The sequence below is a fragment of the Salvelinus fontinalis genome, chromosome 10, assembly GCF_029448725.1.
Source record: "Salvelinus fontinalis isolate EN_2023a chromosome 10, ASM2944872v1, whole genome shotgun sequence".
NCBI lineage: Eukaryota > Metazoa > Chordata > Actinopteri > Salmoniformes > Salmonidae > Salvelinus > Salvelinus fontinalis.
This window is the reverse complement of record NC_074674.1, coordinates 24,729,324-24,742,538: the sequence shown is the minus strand read 5'-3', so window position 1 is coordinate 24,742,538 and position 13,215 is coordinate 24,729,324. Positions and strand designations below refer to the sequence as shown.

The window sequence follows — 13,215 nt, the reverse complement described above, 5'->3', positions numbered from 1 at the left end:
TTGTCATAAATAGAGGAAGGAAACAAAAGGACTCCGTCTTAAAGGAATAGTTCAGAGTGAACTATCTTTTTAAGTCAGAGATACATGGACCTATTTTCCCCAAGACTACAAACTCAGCCTGGTTAAGAACAAATATATACAGTGGCCATAAACATAGCATGGATAGAAAAATCAGCATAAATCAAATTTCCCTAATTTTGAAGAGTGGGGAAAATAAACAAATATAGACTTGGTTTATTCCCTTGGTGTGGCCAGAGGAGACTGGACAAAGAGTAAGGTGTGATGGGTCTGCACTCAAAAAGATATTGCATATAGCCAACTTCATTTAATTTTTTTATCCTGACAGAGGCCTCTTCATGACAAGATACATAGCATGCTGTCAACCATCTACACAACACTCCCACAGAGATTCTGATGCGTCGCAGAGCAAGTTCCTTTAGTAATAACTGTAAGCGTGCTCATGGCAGTGGCACTGTGGCTGACGCAGGACCTCTAGCATCTATAATAAGACTAGTGACTGCTACCAGTTGAGCAGCTCCCCTCACACTAAATAAGGGTTAGACTAACACAAACAGAAAAGTAGGAAGTAAGCAAGTGCCTCGCCATGCTGATGTCATGCACTGTGAAAAGATACCAGAAGGCTGCTTATGAAAAATAAAATGGTTGATAACAAGGCTTAAAACTTATTTCAAGACAAAATCACTCTGGCTGATTTTATACACTAGTGTGCCAAGTCATTGTTAAAACATGTTAAAAAGCAGAGCTCCCAAGCCCTGAATGCAACGATAGCTGAATCTCTATAATGATATGTTTTCGACAATGCCCATTACAGTAAGATGTCATGACAGAGGTAAAACAGAGCCGTTTGTGTCAAAAGCCAGCTTACAGTGCCTCCTAGTGCTCAGTAAGAGGTCATGCAGTGACCAGTGAGTGTGTACCCATGCACCATAAAGTGTTAAGTCTATCCTGCCATGCATCTCTGTGAACATATCCTGAAGGCCCTTACACATGGGCATCTGTAGTGTAAAGTGTAACTTCTTCAACCTCATATTCATCATCTCCAGAATCATACCAGTGTCTACATGTGAAAACGCTGCGTTCCTATGATCTGTGGGTACATACATATATATATATATATTTAAATGCTTCTCTGTGTGACATCACAGGGTAAGATTCAAAGTCAGAAAAAGGATTTTCAAAACCTGCAATAAGTTTTCTAGCCCAAGGGAGGGTATTTTCTTGCTCCCCACGTCACTGCCAACCTCAGTGTTTTTTTCCCTTGAACTTTTTATTTGAAACTTTTGATGATATCATCAGGTAGAAATGCGCCATTTTCACATACGGTATGTTGACACTGGTATTGTGCTGGAGATAATGAAAATGAGGTAAAAAAAAAATGAAATATTCTCCCTTGTTTTCCCATTCAAATCTCATAAAATGTTGGTTTCAGAGTCCTCCCCGGTCTCAGAGTCGTCGTGAAGTGCAGCGTTTCCCTGCTCCACAATCACCACCACCTCACCTGGGTCGGTTAGAGAGTCCTGTTTTCAGAGCATCCTTCATTGGCTGAGCTTCGCCCTCATCCAAGGCCTCATTGGTCAGTGACTGGAAGCCGCTGTCATCGTGGTGCCGAGGGCTGGAGTCGGCCAATGGTGGGGCCAGCTCAGCGTCAGAGTCTACGGCACACTCCGTTATCCTGTCTTCGTCCTCTTCCTGTACCGCCATCTCTATTTCCTGTATGGCGTTCTCGATAGCCTCATCTTCTCCCTCGATGGATGAATCGACCTCAATGGCTGCCTCCACCTCGTCCTGTAAGTCTCCGACCTCTTCCTGTATCATTATCGCCATTTCCTGTAAGGCATTCTCGATGGCCGCCTCGCCCTCCTCTACCTTGCCCTCAATAGCTGCCTCCCCTTTTTCCTGAAGCTCCCCCTCAACTTTCTGGTCTGGACCTCTTTCTATCAGCTGCTCGCTCACTTCCTGTGGGGCACTTTTCCTCTGCAGTGACTTCCTGTGCACCTCCTCCACCACGGTGGTGATTAGCGTCACCTCCTCTTCGCCCTCTAGCGTCAGCATCCCCGGCTCTGTCCCATTGGTGAGAACAGCCAAGTCCTCTTCTGAGGCCGGGACTACCATCTCCACCACCGGGTTGATGAGGTAACGGATCTCCTGCACGTTGTCTGGGGAATTAGGCTCTAGTTCCGTGGGGGTCTTTGGCTGTGGTTCCATGGAGGTCGCTCCCACCTCCATCTCCCCCTCCTCGGAGGAGGGTGTGGATTTCATCTCCATCTCCCCCGCCTCCATCTCCCCCTCCTCGGGGATGAAATCCACCCCCTCCTCCATCTCCCCCTCCTCGGGGATGAAATCCACCCCCGGTACCTCCAAGCACGACTCGTAGGGCAGCGGGCTCATCCCGTCCAGCTTGATCATGGAGACCACTTGCCTGCGCCGCCATTTGGACCGGCCACATCCTTCCGGGGACTCGTCAGGCTCCTCATCCCCGCCACCGAACTGGGCGGCCCAGTCTACCGAGGGGCTCTCCCCCAGCAGGTGGAGGTTGGGGTCGCTGTTGGTCAGGATCATGCTGTCTCTGTACAGGTTGTGTCTCTTCTGGATTGCCGCCTCTTTCACAGCTGTAGGCACACAGAGATTTACGTCAGCGCCAAATTCTCAGATTAGCTCTGCTGATCTAGGATCAGGTCCTCCCTGTCTATATAATCATAAGTGTGCTCTAAAAAAACAAAACTGATCGTAGATTAGCAATCCTACCCGGAGATGCTTTACGAATAGTCTAGCCTATGCCGGGCCAGTGTCTCCAATGCCCACCACTCACCCATCTTGATGTCCTTGGTGACAGACTGCAGAACCACCTCCTCAAACATGTTCTCCACCAGGATGAACCGGGAGAAGTCCTCAAAGATCATCTCCTGGAAGGGAGGGAAGTCCTGAGAGGGAGGAGAGGAAATGTTACAGACTAATGCACTAGACATGGGCAACGTCCCAAGTGGCACCCCAGTCCCTATATAGTGCACTACTTTTGACCAGAGCCTAAATAGATTATAGGGTTCCGTATGAGACGGAACCATAGAGTAAAGGGGTGGGTCGAGTCTGAGGGATATCTGTGTCTTCGGGAGACTAGGATAGCTGGAAAAAGAGACTATAACCAGTGAGCCTCACCGGATGGCAGGAGGGAGCCAGCTGCTTCAGCATGTAGGGGATGATGATCTGTAGCAGGGCCTCTCTGAAGAACTTCTTACGCACCGTGCTACTGTCATAGTCATATTTCTGACAGGGACAGACAGAGGGACGCAGACATTAGACTCTGATGGCAAGGGTTGCCAAAAAATCCCAGGGTTTCCGGCCTACCGATTGGAGTATTCCCGGAATCAGGAGGGAATAAGCAGGAAATTTGGAATCCTCCAATCAGAATTTTGGGAAAACCTTTTGCAACTGTATTAATGGCCAATCTATTCTTAATCCTTCAATCAAACCAGTAATTCTCCTTCATCCTTATCCACCCTCAGTCTAACTAACTAACCTTCAGCACTCTGTCCTGACAGCATTGGATGGTCTTACACAGGTTCTCTCCTCTCTGGTCCTTTTCCTCCAGACTCTGGTGCAGCAGCTGTTCAAACGTGTACACAGCATTGTCCATTTGCTTTTACACAAAGGAGAGAGGACATTAGTGATACATTGGGGGAAAAGACAGATTGTCAACGATCTCATTCGGTGGTTCCATTTTATGCTACAAGAGTTCCTATGGTGTTCAATGAAATACCCTCTCTCGCCACCAGATGGGACCACTACAATCTGTCACAAAGTGCAGTAAGAACAATAACTACAGTGTTGGTAGTCTTGTGTGGCAGATTCATACCCACCAGGTAGTGGGATTTGTGGGTTAAGATCTCACCTCTCTCATGAGGATCTGAGCCCTCTGGACGAACACGGAGGGGCTGGACACATCAAATCTCTGCTGCAGCCCTTCCAGACTCAGCTGCTCCACCTTCTCATAGCAGCTCTGCATCTTCACCGGGTGGAACGCCAGCATAGAGATCTTCTCCATGTGCTGAGAGAGGGGAGGGGGGAGAGAGCGAGAGTAGAGGGGGGAAAGAGACAGACCGAGATGAGTTGAGAACATGGCAACACCGAGCACTTCAACAGATCCAAGACAGAGCTACAGTACATTTTATGGAACAGTCACAGAGGTCACCAAGGACAGTAAGCGTGAACTTCAAGTCCTCCGGTGGTCCACTCACCTCTCCCAGTTTGTCCTCGCCCCCTCCGTTGAGCGTGTTCTTGCTGACCTCCACCAGCTCTCTGAAGAAGACGTCTCGGACCTCGGAGAAGCCTCTGCTGGTGGGCTCCATCAAGGCTTCCAGGATGGAGCTGACGTAGGGCTGGACGCTGCGCCGAAGGAGCTGCTCTGCCCTGGGCAACACCAGAGCTACGGAGGGGGGGGGGGGGGGGTACGGTTAGTCCCCATGGTCAGTAGACACCCACACTTCAAGACCACAGTAATACCAAGCATTACCCAGAGACATCCGACTGAAAAGTCTGGAGAAAAGGAACCAAAATATCATTAGCCGTCAAACCTGTGACTGAAATGGAGAAATAATGCACTACTAACCTGGCTGCTACTGTAGGCCTAACAATGTCCAACTAACAAAGTCATGAACAGTTGTCAGTCATTTCCACACAAAACATGTGAGTATTGTAATCAGGTCCCGATCAACTGTTCTGGCACAGGAGGCAACCATGACAAAGTGAAGGTGGAACAGACAGACTGCTATGCCAAACATAGGTAAGCATTGCCACACCTCTGGTAAGAACTACATCAGTCAATCACATGTAAAAAAGGGTTTTATAAATACATCAGCAGATGTCACAATGTGCTTATATACAAACCCAGCCTAAAACTACAAAGAGTAAGCAATGCAGATGTAGAAGCACGGTGGCTAGGAAAAACTCCCTAGAAAGGCAGAAACCTAGAGAGGAACCAGGCTCTGAGGGGTGGCCAGTCTTCTTCTGGCTGTGCCGGGTGGAGATAAGAGAACATGGCCATTAACGTCAGATTGATGTTCAAATGTTCATAGATGACCATCAGGGTCAAATAATAATCAGTGGTTATAGAGGGTGCAACAGGTCAGCCCCTCAGGAGTAAATGTCAGTTGGCTTTTCAGAGCCAAGCACTCCGAGGTCGAGACAGCAGGCGCAGTAAAAATGTGCTTAACAAGTCACATAAGTGGCATGGACTCACTCTGCGAGCAATAAAAGTGTTTAACATGATCTGTGAATGACTCTCATCTCTGTACCCCACACATACCAATTTCTGTAAGGTTCTTTTCAATGATTAAAGTGACCAGTGTTCCATGATTAAAGTGACCAGTGTTCCATGATTAAAGTGACCAGTGTGCCATTATTAAAGTGACCAGTGTGCCATTATTAAAGTGACCAGTGTGCCATTATTAAAGTGACCAGTGTTCCATGTCTATGTGCATAGGGCAGCAGCCTCTAAGGTGCAGGGTTAAGTAAGCGGGTGGTAGTCGGCTAGTGACAGTGACTTATTTCAGGACAGGGTACTGGATGGAGGCCGGCGAGTGATGGCTATTTAACAGTCTGATGGCCTTGAGATGAAAGCTGTTTTTCAGTCTCTCTGTCCCAGCTTTGATGCACCTGTACTAACCTCGCCTTCTGGATGATCGCGAGGTGAACAGGCCGTGGCTTGGGTAGTTGATGATCTTCGCCTTCCTGTGACACTGGGTGTTGTAGGTGTCCTGGAGGGAAGGTATGCGTTGGGCAGACCGCACCACACTCTGGAGAGCCCTGCGATATATATTGCCATACCAGGCGGTGATACAGCCCGACAGGATTCTCTCAATGGTGAATCTGTAAAAGTTTGTCTTAGGGGCCAAGCCAAATGTATTCATGTGTACACCGTGTGGGAGTGCTCCCTTAGCGGTCTCCTGAAGTCCACAATCACTTTGTTGACGTTGAGGGAGAGGTTATTTTCTGGCACCACTCCGCCAGGGCCCTCCCCTCCTCCCTGTAGGCTGTTGTGTCTTCTGCAAACTTGATGATTGAGTTGGAGGTGTGCTTGGCCACGCAGTCATGGGTGAACAGGGATTACAGGAGGGCGCTGAGCATGCACCCTTGTGGGGCCCCTGTGTTGAGGATCAGCATAGTGGAGGTGTTGTTGGCTACCTTCACCACCTGTGGGGCGGCCCGTCAGGAAGTCCAGGACCCAGTTGCACAGGGCGGGATTCAGACCTAGGGCCCTGAGCTTAATGACGAGCTTGGAGGGTACTTTATTTAACTAGGCAAGTCAGTTAGGAACAAATTCTTATTTACAATGACGGCCTACACCAGCCAAACCCGGACGGTGCTGGGCCAATTGTGCGCCGCCCTATGGGACTCACAATCATGGCCGGTTGTGATACAGCCTGGATTCAAACCAGGGTGTCTGCAGTGACGCCTCTAGAGATGCAGTGCCTTAGACCGCTGCTCCACTCGGGAGCCTAATGAACAGCATACATAGGTATTCCTCTTGTCCAGACGGGATAGGGCAGTGTACCGTACGATGGCATCACTATTGGGGCGGTGTGCAAATTGAAGTGGGTCTAGGGTGTCAGGTAAGGTGGAGGTGATATGATCCTTAACTAACCTCAGTGGACCTCAGTTCATCTTTCAATCTCCCACGTGGGTATATGCTCCTAAAAACCAAGATGGGAGAGGCAGGATTTGCAGCGTGTCAAGCGTCACAAATAGAACCAAGTTCTACTTTAGTGCCTGGCTACGCAGACGCACGCAAGAAGTGTGGGTGCAATGATTGAATAACATGTGTACATTCATTTTGCGACGTGATCGGTGAGGTCAGCATGAAATGGGTACACTTGGAGTTTCAGGATAAAAATAGAAAATGGAATTGAGCTAAGCAGGAACCTGGTTAAATCTGCTTTCCACCAGACACTGGGAGGTGAATTCACCTTTCAGCAGGACAATAACCTAAAACACAAGGCAAAATCTACAGTTGCTTATCAAGAAGACAGTGAATGTTCCTGAGTGGCCGAGTTACAGTTTTGACTTAAATCTACTTAACCATTTTCAGGTCTTGCTATAGATTTTTTTCTAGTAATGATCAACAACCAATTTGGCAGATCTTGAAGAATATTGAAAATAATAAAAATGGGCAAATGTTGCACAATCCAGTATGGAAAGCTCTTAGAAACTTACCCAGAAAGACTCTGTAATTGCTGCCAAAGATGCTTCTACAAAGTATTGACTCAGGGGTTGAATACTTATGTAAATGAGATACGTCTATTTCATTTTCAATAAAAATGTGCAACATGTTCTAAAAACATGTTTATACTTTGTCATTATGGGGTACTATAAGTAGATGGGTGAGAAAAACAATCTCCTTAATCAATTTTGAATTCTGTCTACCAACAAAATGTGGAATAAGTCAAGGGACATTAATACTTTTTGAAGGGACTGTATGCTGTATGACCAGTTACTGTAGTGTAACTAAATACAAAACCTAATAAAAACAGGAATGGACTAAAATAGTCCTGATCATTCCATACACACACACACTAATAAACACAGGACCTGTGAGCCCTGGCCTCCAGTGACATCCAAGGAATGCAGTCCTTCAACATTGTCTCCATGGGAAACAAAACATAAGAGAAAATGTTAGAGCAGGAAGGCAGACGAGGCAGAGAGATGAGCATAAGGGGAGAGCGAGCGGTCGGTGGGAGCGTAAGGGGAGAGCGAGCGGTCGGTGGGAGCGTAAGGGGAGAGCGAGCGGTCGGTGGGAGCGTAAGGGGAGAGCGAGCGGTCGGTGGGAGCGTAAGGGGAGAGCGAGCGGTCGGTGGGAGCGTAAGGGGAGAGCGAGCGGTCGGTGGGAGCGTAAGGGGAGAGCGAGCGGTCGGTGGGAGCGTAAGGGGAGAGCGAGCGGTCGGTGGGAGCGTAAGGGGAGAGCGAGCGGTCGGTGGGAGCGTAAGGGGAGAGCGAGCGGTCGGTGGGAGCGTAAGGGGAGAGCGAGCGGTCGGTGGGAGCGTAAGGGGAGAGCGAGCGGTCGGTGGGAGCGTAAGGGGAGAGCGAGCGGTCGGTGGGAGCGTAAGGGGAGAGCGAGCGGTCGGTGGGAGCGTAAGGGGAGAGCGAGCGGTCGGTGGGAGCGTAAGGGGAGAGCGAGCGGTCGGTGGGAGCGAGCGGTCGGTGGGAGCGTAAGGGGCGAGCGAGCGGTGGGAGCGTAAGGGGCGAGCGAGCGGTGGGAGCGTAAGGGGCGAGCGAGCGGTGGGAGCGTAAGGGGCGAGCGAGCGGTGGGAGCGTAAGGGGCGAGCAAGCGGTGGGAGCGTAAGGGGTGAGCGAGCGGTGGGAGCATAAGGGGTGAGCGAGCGGTGGGAGCGTAAGGGGTGAGCGAGCGGTGGGAGCGTAAGGGGTGAGCGAGCGGTGGGAGCGTAAGGGGTGAGCGAGCGGTGGGAGCGTAAGGGGTGAGCGAGCGGTGGGAGCGTAAGGGGTGAGCGAGCGATGGGAGGGTAAGGGGTGAGCGAGCGATGGGAGGGTAAGGGGTGAGCGAGATGAGAGAGAGATGAGCGTAAGGGATGAGAAGGAGAGAGGGAGGAGAGATGAGAGAGAAGACCCTTCTATCCGAAATGGCACTTTATTCCCTACATAGTGCACTACTTTTGACTAAGGCCGATAGGGATTGTCAAAAGCAGTGCACTATGTAGGGAATAGGTGCCATTGGGGACGCATTGAATGACTGGTCTAACTGCTTTACCTGTGCCAATAAATCCTTTAGCTCTGCACTCAACAAACCACAAACACTAGAAATGACAAAACGTTGCTAACAATGGCCCCTCTGTTGAGGAGCATTACAGCATTGCTAATTTCACAGCGTAAACACTTAGGTAATTCCCTTGACTATACACTACACGCTTGGACTGAAAAGGTGCCATCGTTGAGACAACGCACTGTGATTAAGTCGACACACTGCATCACAGCCCGTGTGTGTGAAAAGTGTAAGGAGTGTTTCCTGTGGGTGCTGCTGTGTCACAACACGAGGTGAGAGGGTGTCAGGATAAAACAAAAAATTAAAAGCGTGTGCATGTGTGTGCTCACGGACGCGCCTCACCGCGGATCTTGCCGCTGACGTGTTCCTTGGAGGTGATAATCTGGTCCATGTCTGTGCGTAATGCGGCGTCTAGACGGGGCGTCTCTACCTCACAGGCCTGGACGAGAGCCCCGTATTGGGCCTGGGTCTGAGACAACACCTGCTTATACACCGCCTCAGAGATCTGGAGAGGGACAGGGAGAGAGAGAGAGGGAGAATGGGTTGAATACACCACCTCAGAGATTTGGAGGGGGACATAGAGAGAAAGGGTTGTCCCAGATGCCACCCTATTCCACTACCTTTGACCAGGGTACATAATGCACGTGTAGGCTGGTCAAAAGTAGTGCACTATGTAGGGAATAGGGTGCCATTTGGGACGCAGCCCCAATCAGATCAGGAATGTTGGGCCAGGAGTTTTCCGGACTATGTGACCTGAACAGGAAAAACTGAGTGTGCTCAGGGAAAACTCTGGGGCCTGGGAAAGAACAGTGCAGCACGTCGGTAGAACGACTCACCAGCATCCAGTCCCTCTGTCTCTGTTGCATCTTCCCCTTCAGACGAGGACCAATCAGATTCCTCAGCTCTGGGTAGAGGGTCTCCATCACTAGGTTGGCTAGGATCTAAAACACACACTGCATTAATCACTTACACAATCTTTAAAGTGTGTGTATAGGATGTGCCTGTATGAGTAACCAAGAGAAGTAACTAGTGGTTGGCAGAACTTGGCACCTAGTAAAAGCATATGAGACTGTTGTTGGAGTTCGGTGTTTCCACAACAGAGAAAATGACAAGGTGTTGTCAGTCTTAATATTTGTGGCATTTCAAACAGAACGGTAACAAACACACAACTGGCAACCTGTAGAGCGCAGGGACCACTTCAGAGTCACCTACATGAATGTGTTGACTGGTGTGTTTGCACAAGACTATGCAGGTTCAGTACGAGTCCATGGGTGCATCCCAAATGACACCCTATTCCCTACATAGTGCACTACTTTGACCAGGGCTCACAGTAACATGTGGCTCCTCTACACAACATAATAATTGCTAAATGTACGAGTGAGGAGCTGTTCACAATACTATATTTATTGTGGGTCTCTTTCTCTTCCTGGGGTCTGGCGAAATTGAGGCAGTTCTACAATTTTAAAAACATTAGAATACATTTCACAACACATTAAGTGTGTGTCCTCAGGCCACTATTCTACTACCACATATCTACAGTGCATTCAGAAAGTACTCAAGACCTGGACTTTTTCTACATTTTATTACATTGCAGGCTTATTATGAAAATGTTTTTTCAAAAACCCATCATTCTGGGCTCCCGAGTGGCGCAGAGGTTTAAAGCACTGCATCATAGTGCTAGAGGTGTCACTACAGACCCTGGTTCGATCCCGGGCTGTATCACAACCAGCCGTGATCGGGAGTCCCATAGGGCGGCGCACAATTGGCTCAGCATCGTCCGGGCCAATCATTGTAAATAAGAAACTGTTCTTAACCGACTTGCCTAGTTAAATAAAATACATTTAAAAAATCTACACACAATACCCCATAATGACAAAGTGAAAACAGGTTTTTAGAAATGTTTGCAAATATATTACAAATTAAAAAAACAAATACAAATTTACAAGTATTCAGACCCTTTGCTATGAGACTCGAAATTGAGCTCAGGTACATCCGGTTTCCAGTGATCATCCTTGAGATGTTTCTACAACTTGATTGGAGTTCACCTATGGTAAATTCAATTGATTGGACATGATTTGGAAAAGCACAGACCTGTCTATATAAGGTCCCAGAGTTGACAGTGCATGTCAGAGCAAAAACCAAGCCATGAGGTTGAAGGAATTGTCCGTAGAGCAGAGAGAGGTTTATGTCAAGGCACAGATCTGGGGAAGGGGACCAAAACATTTCTGCAGCATTGAAGGTCCCCAAGAACACAGTGGCCTCCATCCTTCTTAAATGGAAGACGTTTGGAACCACCAAGACTCTTCCTAGAGCTGGCCGCCCGGTCAAACTGAGCAATCTGGGGAGAAGGGCCTTGGTCAGAGAGGTGACCAAGAACCTGAAGGTCACTCTGACAGAGCTCCAGAGTTCCCCTGTGGAGATGGGAGAACCTTCCAGAAGGACAACCAGCAATCCTGCAGCAATCCACCAATCAGGGCTTTATGGTAGAGTGGCCAGATGGAAGCCCACTTGGAGTTTCCAAAAAGGCACCTAAAGGACTCTGACCATAAGAAACAAGATTCTCTGGTCTGATGAAAGGGAGATTGAACTCTTTGGCCTGAATGCCGTCTGGAGGAAACCTGGCACCATCCCTACGGTGAAGCGTGGTGGCAGTATCATGCTGGAGGGAATGTTTTTCAGTGGCAGGGACTGGGGGACTAGTCAGGATAGATGAACGGAGTGCAGTACAGAGAGATCCTTCCAACAGGACAACGACCCTAAGCACACAGCCAAGACAGGTGTGCCTAAGCAAACTTCCCAAATACAGGTGTGCCAAGCTTGTAGTGTCATACCGAAGACAAAGCTGTAATTGCTGCCAAAGGTTCTTCGACAAAGTACTGAGTAAAGGGTCTGAATACTTGTGTAAATGTGATATATTTTTTTATTAGTAAGAAATTTGCTCAATTCTAAAAACCTGTTTTTGCTTTGTCATTATGGGGTATTGTGTGTAGATGACAAATACATTTTAGAATAGGCTGCAATGTAAAAATGTGGCAAAAGTCAATGGTCTGAATACTTTCCAAATGCACTGTATAACAGAAATCTGTGTGTGCATGCTATAGTGCTATGCTATAGGGTTAACCTTACAGAAACCTTAAGGTTAGTGTCTGAGACAGGATGCAGTTTGACCACTATGTAACTAATATGTGTCATTAATTCAATTGATTCATTCTGCATTAAATAATTAAGTCATGTAATATATGTATTCATATACAATAGCATTGTATTTTACACCCTAATCTCTCACCCAGAACGTCATGAGACCATTTTCTCCCTAACATGCAGTAAAATCCTCAGATAAATCTGCTGGGATTGGGTTTGTCAGAGGGCCAGTTCTCCATTTCCCTTTGCTCATTAGTGGTTCTGCATTTTAAGGCGCTTACAGGCACACACACAGACTGCTTTTTACCTGCAGCGCATCCACCTCACTAGACTTACAGAAAACATTTAAAAAGGCACTCAAACACTGAACACACACCTCAGTCCACCCCTCCTCCAACCCAACATAGTCACACACTTCAATAGCTAACTTTTTATTTAACTAGGCAAGTCAGTTAAGAACAAATTCTTATTTACAATGACGGCCTACCGGGAAACAGTGGGTTAACTGCCTTGTTCAGGGGCAGAACAACAGATTTTTGGCGATTCGATCCAGCCACCTTTCGGTTACCGAAGCTCATTGGCTGAAACTCGAATTGCTAGAGGGCTGGCCCGCGTGGGGGGAAAATGGCGCCACACAGCTACCAGAAAACAGTCGCTTTAAAACTAGGGATTTCGTGGCTAATTGAGGTAAGACACTAATTCTGCTCATACACTATGCATGTATAAACTACACATTGACACATCCAGCCCAAAGCAGGAGGTTTACTAGTTGCCAAAGTTCAGGATCATGTCTTTAAAGCCCAATTATACCAGGCCTGGTTGTCCCAGTTGAATTACAGCCACAATTAGAACTGATCGTAGGGTGTGGCGTTACACAATAAGGACAGATGGTTGTTTACTCATGGGCCACAGCTACGGGCAGAGCAGAGGGATGAAGGTCCAGTCCTCAGGGGTAAATCACAGAAAAATGAGTTCCCCTCATTGTGTTTCACAAAACCCCTGGCTTTGTTACACAATACAAACAAAGGCAGTGTACGTCATCTTTTGGATCGTGTTCTTGTTTGATATAAGAAATTATATTAGATACTACTAGACAGTACTGTGCTAGTAGTACACCTCACCCATCTAGTTGCTCTCGGTTCTTGGTCAGAATCACATAGAAAACATATTCCAGCATACATTTCACTGGTAAACAACTATAGTTTACATGCCAACATACAGTACCAAGTTTGTACATTGCAGGTTTTATCTTTATTTTGACTATTTTCTACATTGTAGAATAATAG

General features: G+C 47.8%; 1 pseudogene; it reads right to left on the bottom strand.

Moving 5' to 3' along the window:
• Positions 1 to 320: 320 nt before the first annotated feature.
• LOC129863853 (protein Niban 2-like) overlaps positions 321 to 13,215 on the bottom strand; it is a 62,747-nt pseudogene continuing 49,852 nt past the window's right edge.